This window comes from Capsicum annuum, chromosome 8, assembly GCF_002878395.1.
Source record: "Capsicum annuum cultivar UCD-10X-F1 chromosome 8, UCD10Xv1.1, whole genome shotgun sequence".
Classification (NCBI taxonomy): domain Eukaryota; kingdom Viridiplantae; phylum Streptophyta; class Magnoliopsida; order Solanales; family Solanaceae; genus Capsicum; species Capsicum annuum.
Genome location: NC_061118.1, coordinates 10,473,786 through 10,489,685, shown reverse-complemented (window position 1 = coordinate 10,489,685; position 15,900 = coordinate 10,473,786). Strand labels below are relative to the sequence as shown.

The window sequence follows — 15,900 nt, the reverse complement described above, 5'->3', positions numbered from 1 at the left end:
GAGAAGCTAGGGGGAACACAGTCCTAGTAGTCTTCTTGTATTGTTTACAAACTCAAAGCATTCAAGTTTGGTTACTATTTACTATTGATTTCAAATCCCTCATTTATTTTTCTGCACTGCTCGTGGAATTTAGCAAGTTAAGAATCTGTCCAATATTCTTCCTGTGGGATCGACCCCAACCTATTTGTTTTGCTATATATGGCATCGATTAGAGCATACTTCTTTACAGGTTAGTTTTGGGCGACATCAAATTTTTGTACTGTTGTCTGGGAAGAAGGTTTGTGTAGTTAATTGAATTGATTAAGTTTGCAGGTTTTATTTCTTATTCTTGAATTAGCATACGCCGGTGTATGTCAAAAACTATAAGAAGAGGAAATCCCTTACTCTCTTTTTATCTAAAGCCTAAAAGAATTCTTTAAACACCGGGAAGGATGTCAGGAAAAGTTCATGATGATGTTCCTACTGGGGTTCAATATCCTCTACCTCCATCTGTTAATACAAATTCAGTGCTTCCATCTGCTCTAGGGAATCTAAAAAATGCAACAACTTCTAGTTGCTATAGTGGGAGAGAGATAAGCAGAAAAAGAGGACCAAAAGCAAAGAGAACTAGTCAAACCCAGACTAGTGGCCCAGTGTCAGGACAATGTTCAGAGAGGCAGAGCTCCATTGATTCCAATATATCACCACTTACACTCATATAATGATGAAGAATATATGGGTTATGTTAAACCTACTAAGATAGGAGCCATAATTGTTCCCGCTCTACCACACAATGTTAAGTTCGGCATTACTAGAGCTATGATCCCATTATTGAACTTAAAGTGTGTATTTTTTAGAACAACAATTGACGATTCAAACATGCATCTGGCTAACTTTACTGGGATATGCATGTCATTACATGGTACTCGGTCATCATAATTACATAGTACCTAATCCCTGCACATCACACATCATACCTATTCCCTTCCTCCTAAAATCAATATTCCCCCTTTTAGCATCATTTAAAAGGATTAGTAGTAAACCATAAGTAAAGATAAGTTCAAGTTAATAACTCATAGCCACAAGGAAATACTAGCATGAAGAGAACCTTTAAAACTAAAGGAGATAGATAGGATACACAAGCTAAATTCATTTATTTTTAAAACAAAGATCAGTACCATTATAATCATACTAAAATAATGCAAATAACAAACTACCTTCAAAATCCAACATAGGGACCAAAATATAAAACTAACACTAGAGTGATTTGAGAACAGGGATAATAAGACTTCGGTAGAGGGAGGTTTGTGGGGAAAGAGACTTAATAAGTATCTCTATTCTTGCATTTTCAGCATTATAGGAATCCAACAATTTTTTGGTGAGAATTTTCACTTCAGGATTCAATCCTTGAATTTCACCAGACAGTTATATCACTTGTGAATGAAGTTTTGAATTTTCAGCTAAAAGCTCAACATTTCTACCTGGTACCTCAAAAGACAACTTCTGATTCTGCAACTTATGATGCACTATCTCAGCATCTTTGGTAGCCAATATTATCCTTCACTCCTCCATTTGTTTGCCCAACCTTTCCTTAATAGCTAGGAACTCCGACACTTGGGACATAGATCCAGTCTTGCCCTCTATCCATTCATTATTCACAAGGGTTGTAAGGATGATCATCTGCTTGGTTGTTCTAAGGGTTCCTTAAGTTCCATATACATCAAAGTGTTCAAACACCTTGTTTATGAAATATCCATATGGTATTCCATATTTGCCTTCCTTTTCATGAATCATTTTATGCATATGCTCTATCATTAGAGCTGGAAGACTTATTAATTTAAATTTACTCAAGGATTCATTCAAGAACAAGTCAACACTGGAAGTAATTGTTCTTTTCTTAGATCTTTGCAACAAGACCTTATTGATCAACATAATTACAAGATGATAGTCACTTTTTAGAAAGTTCTTTTTCACTACAGTTATTGAGGTTCATCCTAACTATTGTGTTTCAATCATGAACTTAGTGGTGGGATGTTGATTTACTACAGTTCTTATCTCTACAATAGATACATTCAGGATTCTTCCTAGTGTTTCTTCATCCAGCTTAAGCACTATTCCATGGACCTATGCACTCAAACACAAACCATCCTTTAAGAATTCCATAGATTAGTACAATTATCTCACTTCTCCTTCAACGACAATGGGAGTTGGTTCTTCTAGAAAGTGTAACCAACCATAAGTCCTCACATACTCTACTAGTTCTACTTTCCCTAGTTTTCCATATATTTTTGGATTCAATACTCTCCTAGATAGAATTATATGTATTCTAAGTTTCTTACTCCTCCTTTTGTCTATACATGCCATTTCTTTCTTTATTATTTTTCATTAGTTTTTGTCTTTATAGGATCGAGTCCCTCAAAATCTTTTCTTTTCTTGAAAGCTATATATTTCTCCCTCATTCCAGTGGAGCTAACTCTCTTTGACTTAGAGGACCTAGTCCTCCTATCATCCTCAACTTCCAGTTTTCTTTGTTTAGTAGTAGTAGCAACTACTTAATCTATGTCTTCTTCTTTCTCAACCTCTACAACTTTAACATTTTCTTCCTCCTCTACATCCATTGACTTCCTCAGTCTTCTTCTTTTCGTGGTTGTAGGTTTTTTGGCCTTCATTCCATTTTCCATTATTTTATTGTTAGAACCTCTTATAGAATAGGTTCTAGTTACTTTCACCTCCAATTTTATAATTTTCTCCTTACCCATTCTGCATCTCAGTTTCTTTACCAACTATCCTAGAGTTATTTCATCCTCATCCGCATCATATTTCTTATGTGGTAGTAACACCATATCTTTTCATTTATTCCCTTTATCTTTATTACCCACTTTTAGTTCTTCTCTATTTACTAATCTTTCTTGGTATGATATGCAAACAGGAGTAGATTCTTAGCTATCAAGTTTTCATTAGAGGAAAGATCAACCCTTTTCATTTAAATTTCTTTACCAAATAACTTAGAAAAAATAAGGTCTGAATATGAGGGTGTAGGAGAGTCAAGCACTTGTTGTGTTTTATAGGGTTCAGCATATATGGGTTTTTTGGATGACTCAGTAATTTGGAAGATTTTAGGTAGTTTTTAATTTCCTAGATAAGAGGGATTTATAGGATGAGATGTTTCTTATTCTATCGGTAATCCAAATCCTTTGTTTGGATTCTCAATCATGACAGGCTAAGCATGAACTTCTGAGATTAAGGAGGATTTAATGAACACTGACTCGATTAAGGGATTTTGATACCTAAGAAGGATTCAGCTTGTTGTTTAGGACTGCAGATGATGTTTTCCTTAGTTTTTGATACGCCATAGAAACATGACACTTTTGATATTTCAAAAAAGAATTTATACTTGTACTTAGGTTATTTTAGTAGATATGATGTACTTTTATCTTGTTGCAAGTGTAATAGTTCATTAATTGTGTTGGGATGAAATTTGAAGAAAAAGACTTGAAGAATACAGAAATAAAGATGATACGAGTCACCTTACAAGTCTTCAATACCTCATATGGCTCATAGGTTAACTTGTAAGCATAACAGTGACTAAAACAAAATAGAAAAACCAAGTGATGATAGGATACAACTGGAGCATACGGATTGTAAAATGAGGATACAACTCTAAAGACGCAGTAGTCAAGAAAATAGAAACTAAAGTCAAATTTATAGTTGAAGTCTCAAAATAAGATGAGTCAAAATCATGAGTAAGAGTCGTATGGGTAAACTGTAAGTAAACCAGTGTTCAGAGCATTAAATGAAGAAGTCCAAGGTGGTAACGAGTGAAGGCCACGAGTCATATGGTTAAGGTATGACTCATGAGCATAAGTCATAACGATTACAGAAAGTTGAAGACCTGGAAGATCAGACACTGGAGAAATATGAGAGGCATAGTAGACTCGTAAGAAGACTTTATGAGTGGACGAGTGTGTCATACCTTGTGCCGATATTACTTTTCCTATTTTAATTTAATTAAAAAATTTAAATATTTTGACATATTATAAATACCTTGAAGTTTATCTTTTGTTAGGCTACACTCTTAGATGTTCCTTAATATTATTTTACATTCTTTTACAATACTTTACATTATTCTTGATATTTTTGGGTTAATATTTAATTGAAGTCTTCATATTTTATTCTTCTTATTCTTGTGCAATAAATTACATAAATTACTTATTGATTATTATTTATTATTGTGTGAAGATGATTGGCTTATTTCCCAGACTAGGGTTGTGGGAACCTTGGTGGATTAGCTGTGTTAATGGAGTGGAAGATTCATCTATTATAACATAAATTCGTGTATCTTAATCTTCTTCCTATGAATTAGCCTTAGAGCTATTGCAGAAGCTTAGGAATTTCACATATTCGATAAAATCCTCACAAGAGAGTTTCAGATCAGGAAAAGAGGATTAAGATAGTATTCTGAGATTCATGTCCATCTTATTATCCCATCATCTTATCCAATGGACTTGAGTCTCAAAATTTGAAAGTTGAACTGATATTATAGACAAGGAGAATAAGGTGACACCCTGAGACTCACCATGTAAAGACTAAGATTTATTAACGCATTCACAAGATGGTTGCTAATACAGATTATGTTGACTTTACATGCAAAACAATAGAATAAGTTGGTTGAAAACAAGAAATTTATGAAGTTGAGAAACCAAGGGGAACACAGTCCTAGTGGCCTTCTTCTATTGTATACAAATTCAAAGAATTTAAGTTTGGTTACTATTTCTTATTGATTTTAAATCCCCCATGTACTTTTCTACACTGCTCGTGGATTTAAGCAAGTTAAGCACCTATTCAACATTTTTCCTGTGGTATAAAACCCAACATAGTTGGATTACTATATTTGGCATCAACCAGAGCGTACTCCTTTACAGGTTAGTTTTGGGCAACATCAAATTTTGGTATCATTGTCTGGGAAGAAGGTTTGAGTATTTAATTTAATTGGTAAAGTTTCCAGGTTTTATTTTTTATTCTTGATTTGGCATACGCCGGTGTATGTCAAACACTACTAGAAGAGGAAATCCCTTACTCCTTTTTAATCTAGAGCCTAAAATAATTCTTTAAATACCGAGAAGGATCTCAAGAAAAGTTCATGATGATCTTCCTATTGGGGTTCACCATCCTCTTCCTCCATCTGTTAATTCAAATACAAAACTTCCACATGGTCTTGGTAATCTATAAAATGTTGAATATTTACAAATGTAGTAACTTTTAGCTATTATAAAAGGAGAGAGAAGAGTAGCGAAGGAGGCCCGAGAGTAAGGAGAACTAGCTAGACCCATACAAGTGGCCCGGTATCGAGTCAAAGTTTAGAGAGGCAGTGCTCCATTTATTCCAACATCTCAATAATTACAGCTATATGATAATGAAGAAGATATGCGTTATGTTGAACCTACTAAGATAGAATCCACCATTTTTCCTTCTCTAGCACCCAATGTTAAGTTTGACATTACTAGAGGTATGATCCAATTGTTGAACTTAAAGGGTGTATTTTTTTAGATCAGTAATTGATGAAGCAAACATGAAATTGAATAAATTTACTGGGATATGCATGTTATTAAGTGGTACCTAGTCATCATCATTACATTGTACCTGATCCCTACACATCACACATTATACCTATTCCCTATCTCATGAAATCAGTATTCCCCCTTTTGGCATCATTGAAAAGGATTAGCTGTAAACAATAAGTAAATATAAGTTCAAGTTAATTAACTCATAGACACTAGGGCTATACTAGCATGGAGAGTAGCTTTAAAAGTAACAGAGATAGATAGGATACATAAGAGAAATTCATTCATCTTTTAAATAATGGTCAATACCAGTATAATCATACTAAAATAATTCATAAAACAAACTATCTTCAAGAGGAAACATAGGGAGCAAAATATGAAACTGACACGAGATTGATTTGAGAACAAAGATAATAAGACTTAGGTAGAAGAAGGTTTAGGGGAAAGAGACTTAATAAGTATCTCAGTTCCTGAATTTTAGCGTTGTGGGCATCCAACAATTATTTAGGGAGAATTTGCACTTTAGGATTCAATCCTTAAATTTCACCTGTCAGTTCTACCACTTGTATATGGAGTTTTGCATTTTCAGTTGCAAGCACAGCAGTTGTAACTGGTCCCTCATAAGATAACTTCTAATTCTGCAACTTCAATGAACTATATCAGTATCTTTGGCAGCCAACATAATCCTTAACACCTCTATTTCTTTGCCCAACCTTTTCTTAACAGCTAGCAATTCATAAAATTAGGACACAGATCCAGCCTTTTATTATGTTACACTTTTAGACATTCCTTAACATTATTTTACATACTTTTATAATACTTTACATTAGTCTTGATATTTTAGGGTTATTATTCAATTGAAGACTTCATATTTTATTCTTCTAATTCTTATGCAATTAATTACATAAAATCTTTATTAATTATCATTGATTATTGCGTGAACATAATCAACTAATTTCCTAGACTAGGGTTGTAGGAACCTTGTGGAATTATCTATGTAAAGAAAGTGGAAGATTCATCTATTCTAACATAACTTCTTGTATCTAAATCTTTTTCTTATGAATTTACCTCGGAGCTACTACAGAAGCTTAGGAATTTCCCGTATTTGATAACATCCTCACAAGGGAGTTTGAGATTAGGAAAAGAGGATTAAGACAGTAATTTGAGATTAGCGTCTATCTTATTATCCCATAATCTTATCTAAACAAGTTAAGTCTCAAAAGATAAAAGTTGAACTGATGTAATAGGCAAGGATAAATAAGACGACACCCTGAGACTCACCATCTAAAGAGTGAGATTTATCAATGAGTTCACAAGATGGTTGATAATACATAGCATGTTAACTCTACATGCTGAACAATAGAATAAGTGGGCTGAAAATGAGAAATTTATGAAGTTGAGATGCTAGGGGGAACACAATCCTAGTGTTCTTATTCTATTGTTTACAAACTCAAAGTATTCCAGTTTGGTTACTGTTTATGATTGATTTTAAATCCCCTATTTACTTTTCTGCACTGTTTGTGGATTTCAGCAAGTTAAGCACAAGTACAACATTTTTCATATGGAATCGACCCCAACCTATTGGGGTTAATATATTTGGCATCGACCTGAGAATACTTCTTTACAGGTTAGTTTTGGGCGACATAAAATTTTGGTTTCTTTGTCTAGGAATAAAATTTGAGTAGTTAATAAAATTGGTAAAGTTAGTAGATTTTATTTTTTGTTCTTGATTTGTCATATGTTGGTGTATATTAACACTATGAGATGAGGCAATCCCTAACTTTCTTTTGATATAGATCCTAAAATAATTCTTTAAACACCGAGAAGGATGTCAAGAAAAGTTCATAATGATGTTCCTAGTAGGGTTCAATACCCTCTTCCTTTATCTGTTTATCCAAATACGACACTGCTGCATGCTCTAGGTGATCCAAAAAATTGTGCAAATTTACAAATGTAATAACTTTTATCAGTTGTATAGGGAGAGAGTAGAGCATCAGAAGAGGCCTGAAAGTAAAGAGAACTAGCCAGACCAAGACAAGTGGCCCAGTGTTGGGTAGAGTTAAGAGAGGCAAGGCTCTATTAATTCAAACATATCATCACTTACACCCATATGATAATGAAGAAGATAAGGGTTATGTTGAATCTACTAATATAGGATCCATCATTCTTCCTGCTCTACCATCCAATGTTACGTTGGACATTACTAGTGCTATGATCCTATATTTGAACTTAAAGGGTGTATTTTTTAGATCACTAATTTATGATGCAAACATGCATTTGGCTAACTTTACTAGGATATGCATGTCATATATAATTCCAAGACAGGATCAAGAACCTTTAAGATTGAGGTTGTTCCCATTTTTGCTGACTGGTGAAGAATCACTATGGTTAGGGGAATTTCCAAGAGGTTCAATCACTACATGGTATGAGTTGCAAAGATAGTTTTTGAAAAGGGTTTCCCTCCTGCAAGGATGCTATAGTTGCAAGATGGTATCTATAATTTTAGATACTTATATGTAGAATCCATGTATGAGGCATCTTATAAATTCAAGAAGAAGCTAAGCGTGGTACCTAATCACAGGGTCTAACTTGTTGGAAATCTTCTACGGATCACTGAATGTCAGTTCTAGAGAAATGGTAGGTACAATTTTGGGAGGTACATTTATGCATTTTCAGTGGGATGCTATGTAGGAAATGCTTGATGATATCTTGATAACTAATACAGGTTGGCATACTAGAGATACTAAGCGTGGTTTTGGTACAAATGCTATTAGAGCAGCTAACGATTGTCGAGTTCGTCATGATTTCGTAGTGCAAGAGGTTGAACAGCTTCAGACGAAAATTGGGTTACTCAAAAAATAATTTGCAAATTTTAGTGCTAACAAAGTTAATGATGTCGAGGAATAGAGATCTTCTTTTAGGATTGTTGAGACTAAATTTGAAGAGAAAGCAAAATATATTGATTTTTGATTGGTGGATTTTTTAGCCCAAGTGCAAGGGAATTAAGTTCCAAACTATTATAATGATAGATACAAAGATAGAAATATATATATAGAGAGATGGTGATTGGTGACAGAAAGATGATTACAAAGAGAAGAGCGATAGGTACGTTCCACCAGGTGGTCGTGATTCAGAATCAATAATGGAAGCACTTTTGTCAAAATCAATCAAAGGACAACAATGTTAAGAATGTTGTCTTAAAGAGAAAAAGGCAGATCTATAAGGACTAAATCATAAATTTGAGTTACATGTTACCGCAATCAAATAGTTGGAGCAGCAATTTGGTCAGATGTCATCCACAGTTAATCAAAGGCATTTGGGTATTCTCCCTAGTAACATAGCAGTTAATCCCAAGACTAATAGTCACTGCCATGCCATTACCACTTAAAGTGGTAAAACTACCATAGATCCACATGTACCCACTGTTAATGAACTAAAGAATAATGATGAATCAGTTGATGTAGAGAGTGGTAGCAATCAAGATAAAAGAAAAGACACATATGAGAAGCCTATTTTAAAGATCACCTCGAGACGTCTCCCTTCTTTTCCTTAAATACCAAAAAAGAAATAAGAAGAGGGTTAGTATTAAAAAAAATTTATATATGTTAAAAGAGCTATCTGTCAATATCCCACTTGTAGAGGCATTAGAACAAACACTAGGATATGTAAAACTCATGAACGATCCAACTGCAAAGAAGAGGTCAGTCAGATATAATCTACTTGATAGTATTCATCACTGCAACACTCTAGCCACTAGATCATTGGTAAAGAATAAGGAGAAACCTAGTGCTTTCACCATTTGTTGCACCATTGATATTTTAACTTCACTCGAGGATTATTTGATTTGTGTCCTATTATAAACCTGATGAAATTAGAAGTGCATAAGAAATTATGGTTGGAAGCTCCCTCACCATCCAACATGAGACTAGAGATGACAGATAGAAAAGTGAAAAAGCCAGTTGATATTCTATATGATGTATAGGCAAAGGTGGATTATTTTATCTGTCCTACTAATTTTGTAATATTAGACTGTGAAGTGGACTTTTAAGTCCTAATTATCTTGGAAAGACTGTTCTTAGCTATGGGAAGGACGTTGATAGATTTCGAGCTAGGATATTTTATACTGAGACTCAATAATAAACAAGTGATTTCAATGTATGCAAATCAATAAAGCACCCTAATGAGTTAAGAGTCATATTCTTGATTGATGTGTATGATGAGAATATCAATTCATTCTATAATATTGATTCAGTAACTATATGGGATAATTCTTCTAATGTTGTTCCTATTGATGAGCGGTTAGGTGTTGAAGCTCTAACAGTCGTGATCATGAACTTCGATAGTAATGGTATTGATAAATATGATGATAAGGTATGTGCACTCTATGGGAGTGGTTCTTATACTTATGCACCAAAGAGGATTGATTTTGATCTAAAAAATAGAACTATTCTACCTTCTCACCCATTGATTGATGAGCCACCCATCTTAGAGTTAATGTCCCTCTTTTCTCATTTGTGATGTGAATTTTTGGGGGGCTAGTAATGCTTTTGCAGTAATCATTGTAACTGGCTTGATTTAGATAGAACTATAAACTTTACTATCAATTCTACAGAGATTTAAAAGGGCCATTAGTTTGTCCATTGCAAATATTATGGGTATCCCACCTAGTCTTTGTACTCAAATGATCCATCTTGGAATGGATTGTATTCTAAGTATAGAACATCAGTGTCGACTTAATTATTTGATGTAAGAGGTAGTGAAGAAAGAGATAATTAAGTTTTTTGATGTAGATGTAGTGTATCCCATTGTTGATTATAAGTGGGTCAATTCAGTACAATGTGTTCTTAAGAAAGAAAGTATTAGTGTTGTGCCTAATAAGAAGAATGATCTACTGCCAATAAGGTCAGTCACAGGATGAAGATTATGCATGGATTAAAAATAATTGAATGCATAGATTCAGAAGGATCACTTTCTCATGCCTTTCAAGGACCAAACTCTAGATAAACATATGAGTAGATGATGGTACTATTTTTTGTATGGGTACACAGGCTACAACAAAATCACTAATGCACCTGACGACCAAGAGAAAACAACCTTCACTTGTCCTTATGGGACATTTGCATTCATACATATTCTATTTGGGTTATGTAATGCTCAAGCTATATTTTAGAGATGTATGATGTCAATCTTCTCTAACATGGCATAAGACACCATTAAAGTGTTTATGGATGATTTCTCTATCGTTGGTTATTCTTTTAATGATTGTCTTGTTCACTTGGCAAATGCTCTTAGAAGGTGTGAAGAATGCAACTTGGTACTTAATTGGGAAAAGTGTCATCTTGTGGTTAAAGAAGGCATATATCATGGACAAAAAATTTCAAAAAGGGGTATTGAGGTAGATAGAGAAAATATTAAAGTGATCAAGAAATTACCTCCACCAATTTTTGTGAAGGGCGTTCATATCTTCTTGGGACATGCTGGGTTTTATAGGCTATTCATCAAGGATTTCTCCAAGATTTCCAACCTTCTTTGTAGGATTCTTCAGAAAGAGGTGAAATTTTATTTTACTGAAGTATGCTTGAATTCATTAGAATGTCTAAAAGTGTAGTTAATGCCTGCTCTTATCATCAATTCGCCAGATTGGTCCTTTCTATTTGAGATTATGTATGATACAAGTGGATTTTTCTTAGATGGTTTACTAGGCTAATAAAAAGAAAATATCTTTCCCCCCATCTACTATGCTAGCAACGCACTAAATCCTGCTTAAAAGAACTACACCATCATTGAACAAGAGTTATTGGCAGTGGTTTTTTCCTTTCAAAAGTTTAGATCTTATTTGGTTGGGACAAAGGAGATTGTGTAAACAAATAATACAACATTACAGTACTTAATGGTGAAAAAAGATACAATACTAGGATGATTTGGTGGGTTCTATTGCTATAAGAATTTGATTTTGAGGTCAAGAATAGAAATGGCACTGAGATTGAAGTTGTAGATCATTTGTCTAGACTTGAGAAAGAAGTTATGCTAAATGTTGTAGATGAGCTCGAGATTGATGATAGTTTTTTAGATGAGCAGATATTTATAGCCTATTAAGATCTAATTCCATGGTCTGCTGACTGTGCAAATTATAAAGCAAGTGATCTAGTCCCAAAAGATTTTATTTTGGCGAAAAAAGAAGTTTATGAATGAGGTAAGGAAATATTTTTAAGATGAGCCTTTTTTATTCAAAATTTATGCGGATGGGATTATGTGTAGATGTATACCTAAGGTGGATATGATGAGAATAACTGAGGCTTGTCTCTCTTCACTAGTTGGGGGTCATCATGAAAGAACCTGCACAACCCACAAAATAATAAAATATGGGTACTATTGACTAACAATTTACAAAGATGCACATGATTTTGCTTTAGCTTGCGATCAATGTCAATGCCAAGGTAACATCTCTAGATGCTATGAACTCTTTGTGGCTCTTATTCTAGAATTATAATTATTTGATGTATGGAGTATATATTTCATGGGTTCTTTGATGTGTTCATTTCATATGAAGTATATTCTAGTGGCTATAGATTATGTCTCTAAATGGATGGAAGCGGTTGCGCTCCCCAACAATGAAGCATGTAGTGTCACTACATTCTTGAAAAAGCATATCTTTTCTCGATTTGGCATGCCACGTTCTATGATTAGTGATGAAGGTTCACATTTTTGTAATTGTCTAGTCAAATATCTGCTTAAGGAGTATGGAGTAAAACACAAGGTGGCAACACCTTATCGTCCGCATACTAGTGGATAGGTTTAGGTATCTAATAGAGAAATCAATTCTATTTTGGCAAAGACAGTAAATGCTAATAGGATTGATTGTCCAAGAAGGTTATACAATGTATTATAGGCATACCGTAAAGCTTTAAAAAAAGACCATAGGTGCTTCACCTTTTCAACTAATGTATGGCAAGGCTTGTCACTTTCCTGTTAAGCTTAAACATAAAGAACTATGGTCTTTGAAAAAGATAAACTTTAAGTAGGAAGATGCAAAAAAGTAAACAATGAACAAGATAACTGAGTTGGATAAATTTTGACTTCGTGCGTATGAAAGTTCTGCACTTCACAAAGAAATGATGAAACTGCATCATGATCGCAAGATTAAGAAAATGATATTTGAGGAAGGCGACCATGAATTACTCTACAACTCAAGTCTTTACTTATTTACAGGTAAGTTGAAGTCTAGATTGTATAGTCCATTTATTGTGCTAAGAGTGTTCCATATGGTGCATTGGAATTGAAGCTGGATAGTAAAGCCCCATTCAAGGTGAATGGGCAAAGTGTAATGAATTATATGGGTAACACTAAAGAAGTAAGTGTAATTTTTGAGATGGACCTTGGTGGAGTCTGAGTAACCAAGGAAATTATGTTATCCCATGCTGTTAAATCAAGCGCGTCATGAGAGGTAGACCATGACGCTAGTTAATGAAATTTGAGTATCCATCTTAGCCCTGTCGTGCTGTGACGTTAAATCAAGCGTTGCAGGGGAGGAAACCCATGTTTTTTTCTTATTTATTTATCAAGTATTAATTTTTTCAGTGTACAGGTCTAAAGATTGCAAAAAAGATCCATAAATTCAAAGAATTTTGGTCATACAAACTCTTCACGAGTCGTATCTTAAAGTAAAGACTCGTAAGTAGGAGTCGTAAGGACCTGGGAGATGATACAGATCTAGGTAAAAGTTTCTGGAGTCTTTACGATTCTCAGAACGAGTTGTCTGTTCAAGGTATTATTTGTAACACTAAGTCGTATCGACTTCAAAACCCAAGTAAATTTCATGGTCTCTACGAGTGGAGGAAAAGACCCGTAAGACATGGTAAGAGTCATACACGAGACTCGTAGTAAAGCTTACTAGGTCGACGGTTTTGGATCAACTTGGCGCAGCTCACCTGATTTTAAACAAAAGGGGCACTCAATTCAGGTACCCAATACTATGAAAATCAAATACCTCCATTTGTGATCAATCCTTTAGCTTCAAAATGCACGAATTCACTCAAAACACACAAATCATTGGGTTCTCTCACATTGCGGAAATTTCATAAGAATTTGGGAAAGAAAAGGGAAAATTCAAGAGCCCTAATCTCTCAACCATTCAAGTAAGTTGTTGAACTCCAATGCTCTATATTTACAGATTGAAGTCGAAAATAGTTTAAGATTTTAGAATTTCTTTGACTTGGATATCAATGTGTGTTGAAATTTAGAACCTTAGTTCTTAGAAATTAAGCTTAAAATGGAAGTTGGGTGAACTTAATATTTTGTGCTAAAAATGTGTGTTGTTGGACTAAAATAGGGTGGTAATGTTAAGCATTGAAAGGGTAATTTGGGGATTGTTTATTTGAATAAACTCATAAGTTAAACACTTATGTTACAGTCGATACGAGATCCCTTACAACTCGTACGTACATGAAAGAAGTCGTAACGAGACTTATACCCACTGAAAGCTAAGAAGTCTAATTAAGTGTAGGTTTTAGTATGGATTCAAATTTCGTATGTCAGTCATATCCAACCCATACTACTCATACACATAATTTAGAAGTACCTAGGAAGATATCACACATTAGAGTTTTGTTTATGGTCTTCTTAAGATTGTTGGTAACGAGTTGTAACTTGTCTTTATGACTAGCTAGGAGGACACATAAGTTGACTAGTGAACATCCTTATCTACAATGCTTATCATGCGAATCAATCATATGAGTTATACCTAGATCATATAACTCTTACCCTCCCAGTCGTAACCTAAACAGAACATGCACAATAATATAGACTTTTCTTATTTTTGCTTTTTTTCCTTAGTATTTGCTAATGAATGTATGCATACATGTACCATGCCTCGTAAAGGTGCTTTATCTTTCAAGCAAGTAGCCAAGAAGAAGCCTTCCCCAAAAACCATTCAGTTAGTGAATGATAGCACAAAATCATCCAATACATTGGTAATTTAGTTGAATTCCCCATGAAGAAGAAAGCACACCCATAGTAAAACACCCTCAGGGATAGAAAATAGCCACCCCGGAGGAGAAAACTCCACGAGGACCAAGAATGAAGAATACCAGAGAGGATGACAATGTATAATCAAGCTTAGAGAGAAAAAGTTTTGTGGATACTAATAACGAAAAGGTTTATGTAACTCTGTTTGATAGACAGGACGTAACTCTAGCCATTACACTTATTCTGGTGCCCACCATTAAATGGTAGAGGTACCCCAGTATACAGGAGAGATATAATAATAGGCTGAGCAGACTTCCTAATTGAAGAATAAAATTAAGTATTTATGTTGAGAGGAGATAGACCACCAACGAAATGCCAAAGATGCCAAGATTAGATGCTCGATTCAGCTAATACGGGTTTTAGTGGATGATAACACTATTTGGGAAATACAGTACAACATTATTGCTAGAGTTTTATATGGCATACAAGGGTAGGTTGATGAAGATGTATCCACAAGGAAACTGATAGAATGTGGAGAGATTATTACCTCATTGTCCATTTGAGAAGTGCGGGTGAATATCTCCACTCTTACTATTTCTCAATTCTTTAATGTACCAAATATCCAGCCACCGATAAATATAGCCAAAATGGATTACTGTATGGATAAAATGCAAAAAATTATAAGAAAGAAGCTGGGATAGGAAGACAAGATAAGTTATTTTTGGTGGATTATAGGGTTGATTGCTTTGAACAGGGAAGAAGCCAGTTGGGTAGTAGGTGGCCCAGAGGTGACTTTACAGATGATATAAAAGCCCATATTAAACTTTGAGTCCAAGGCATGGTGAAAACTGGCCAGACACAGAATTTTTCCCCTTACTAAGGATAACGTACTCAACCCAGTTAGTGCAACATTGATAGCTGGGTTTATGACTGGGTACGAGTTTGATATGGGAGAGTTTTTAGCTTGAGAAATATGTGATAAAGTTATAAGAGGAGAGAAGTTATTACTGGATTATCCTTCTTTACTGACTTAGATCTGTTAAGTTATGGGGGCACAAAAATTAGAGATGTAGCAAAACATATGGCCAGGGAAATGGGATAACGATCTAATATAATAGCTGAGATAATCTGACAGAGTATATAGACTGAGGCTGTAGGGAATGATGTGAAAGGTGTGCAGAAAGAGAAAAATATACATCCAATGGCACGGGTATATCTTGTGCCCCTCCTCTAGCATAATTTGTACCGCCTTAAGCTAGTGCGATGCTAGCTGGCTTGATAGTGATATCATAGGCCATGTGAGATGAGGAAAAGAAAATATTAGTTATGTTAGAGGCAAACATCTAGAATATGGAAGAGGGTTTGAATCCTATGTTGAGACTACACTAGAAAACCA

At 34.6% G+C, this 15,900-nt stretch overlaps 1 long non-coding RNA gene across 1 annotated transcript in view; it reads right to left on the bottom strand.

Moving 5' to 3' along the window:
* LOC124886519 overlaps positions 1-15,700 on the bottom strand; it is a 36,481-nt gene extending 20,781 nt beyond the window's left edge. Inside the window, exon 1 of the long non-coding RNA XR_007043852.1 lies at positions 15,052-15,700. This is a non-coding gene — a long non-coding RNA (uncharacterized LOC124886519). The remainder of the gene's footprint in view (positions 1-15,051) is intronic.
* Between the last annotated feature and the right edge of the window lie 200 nt (positions 15,701-15,900).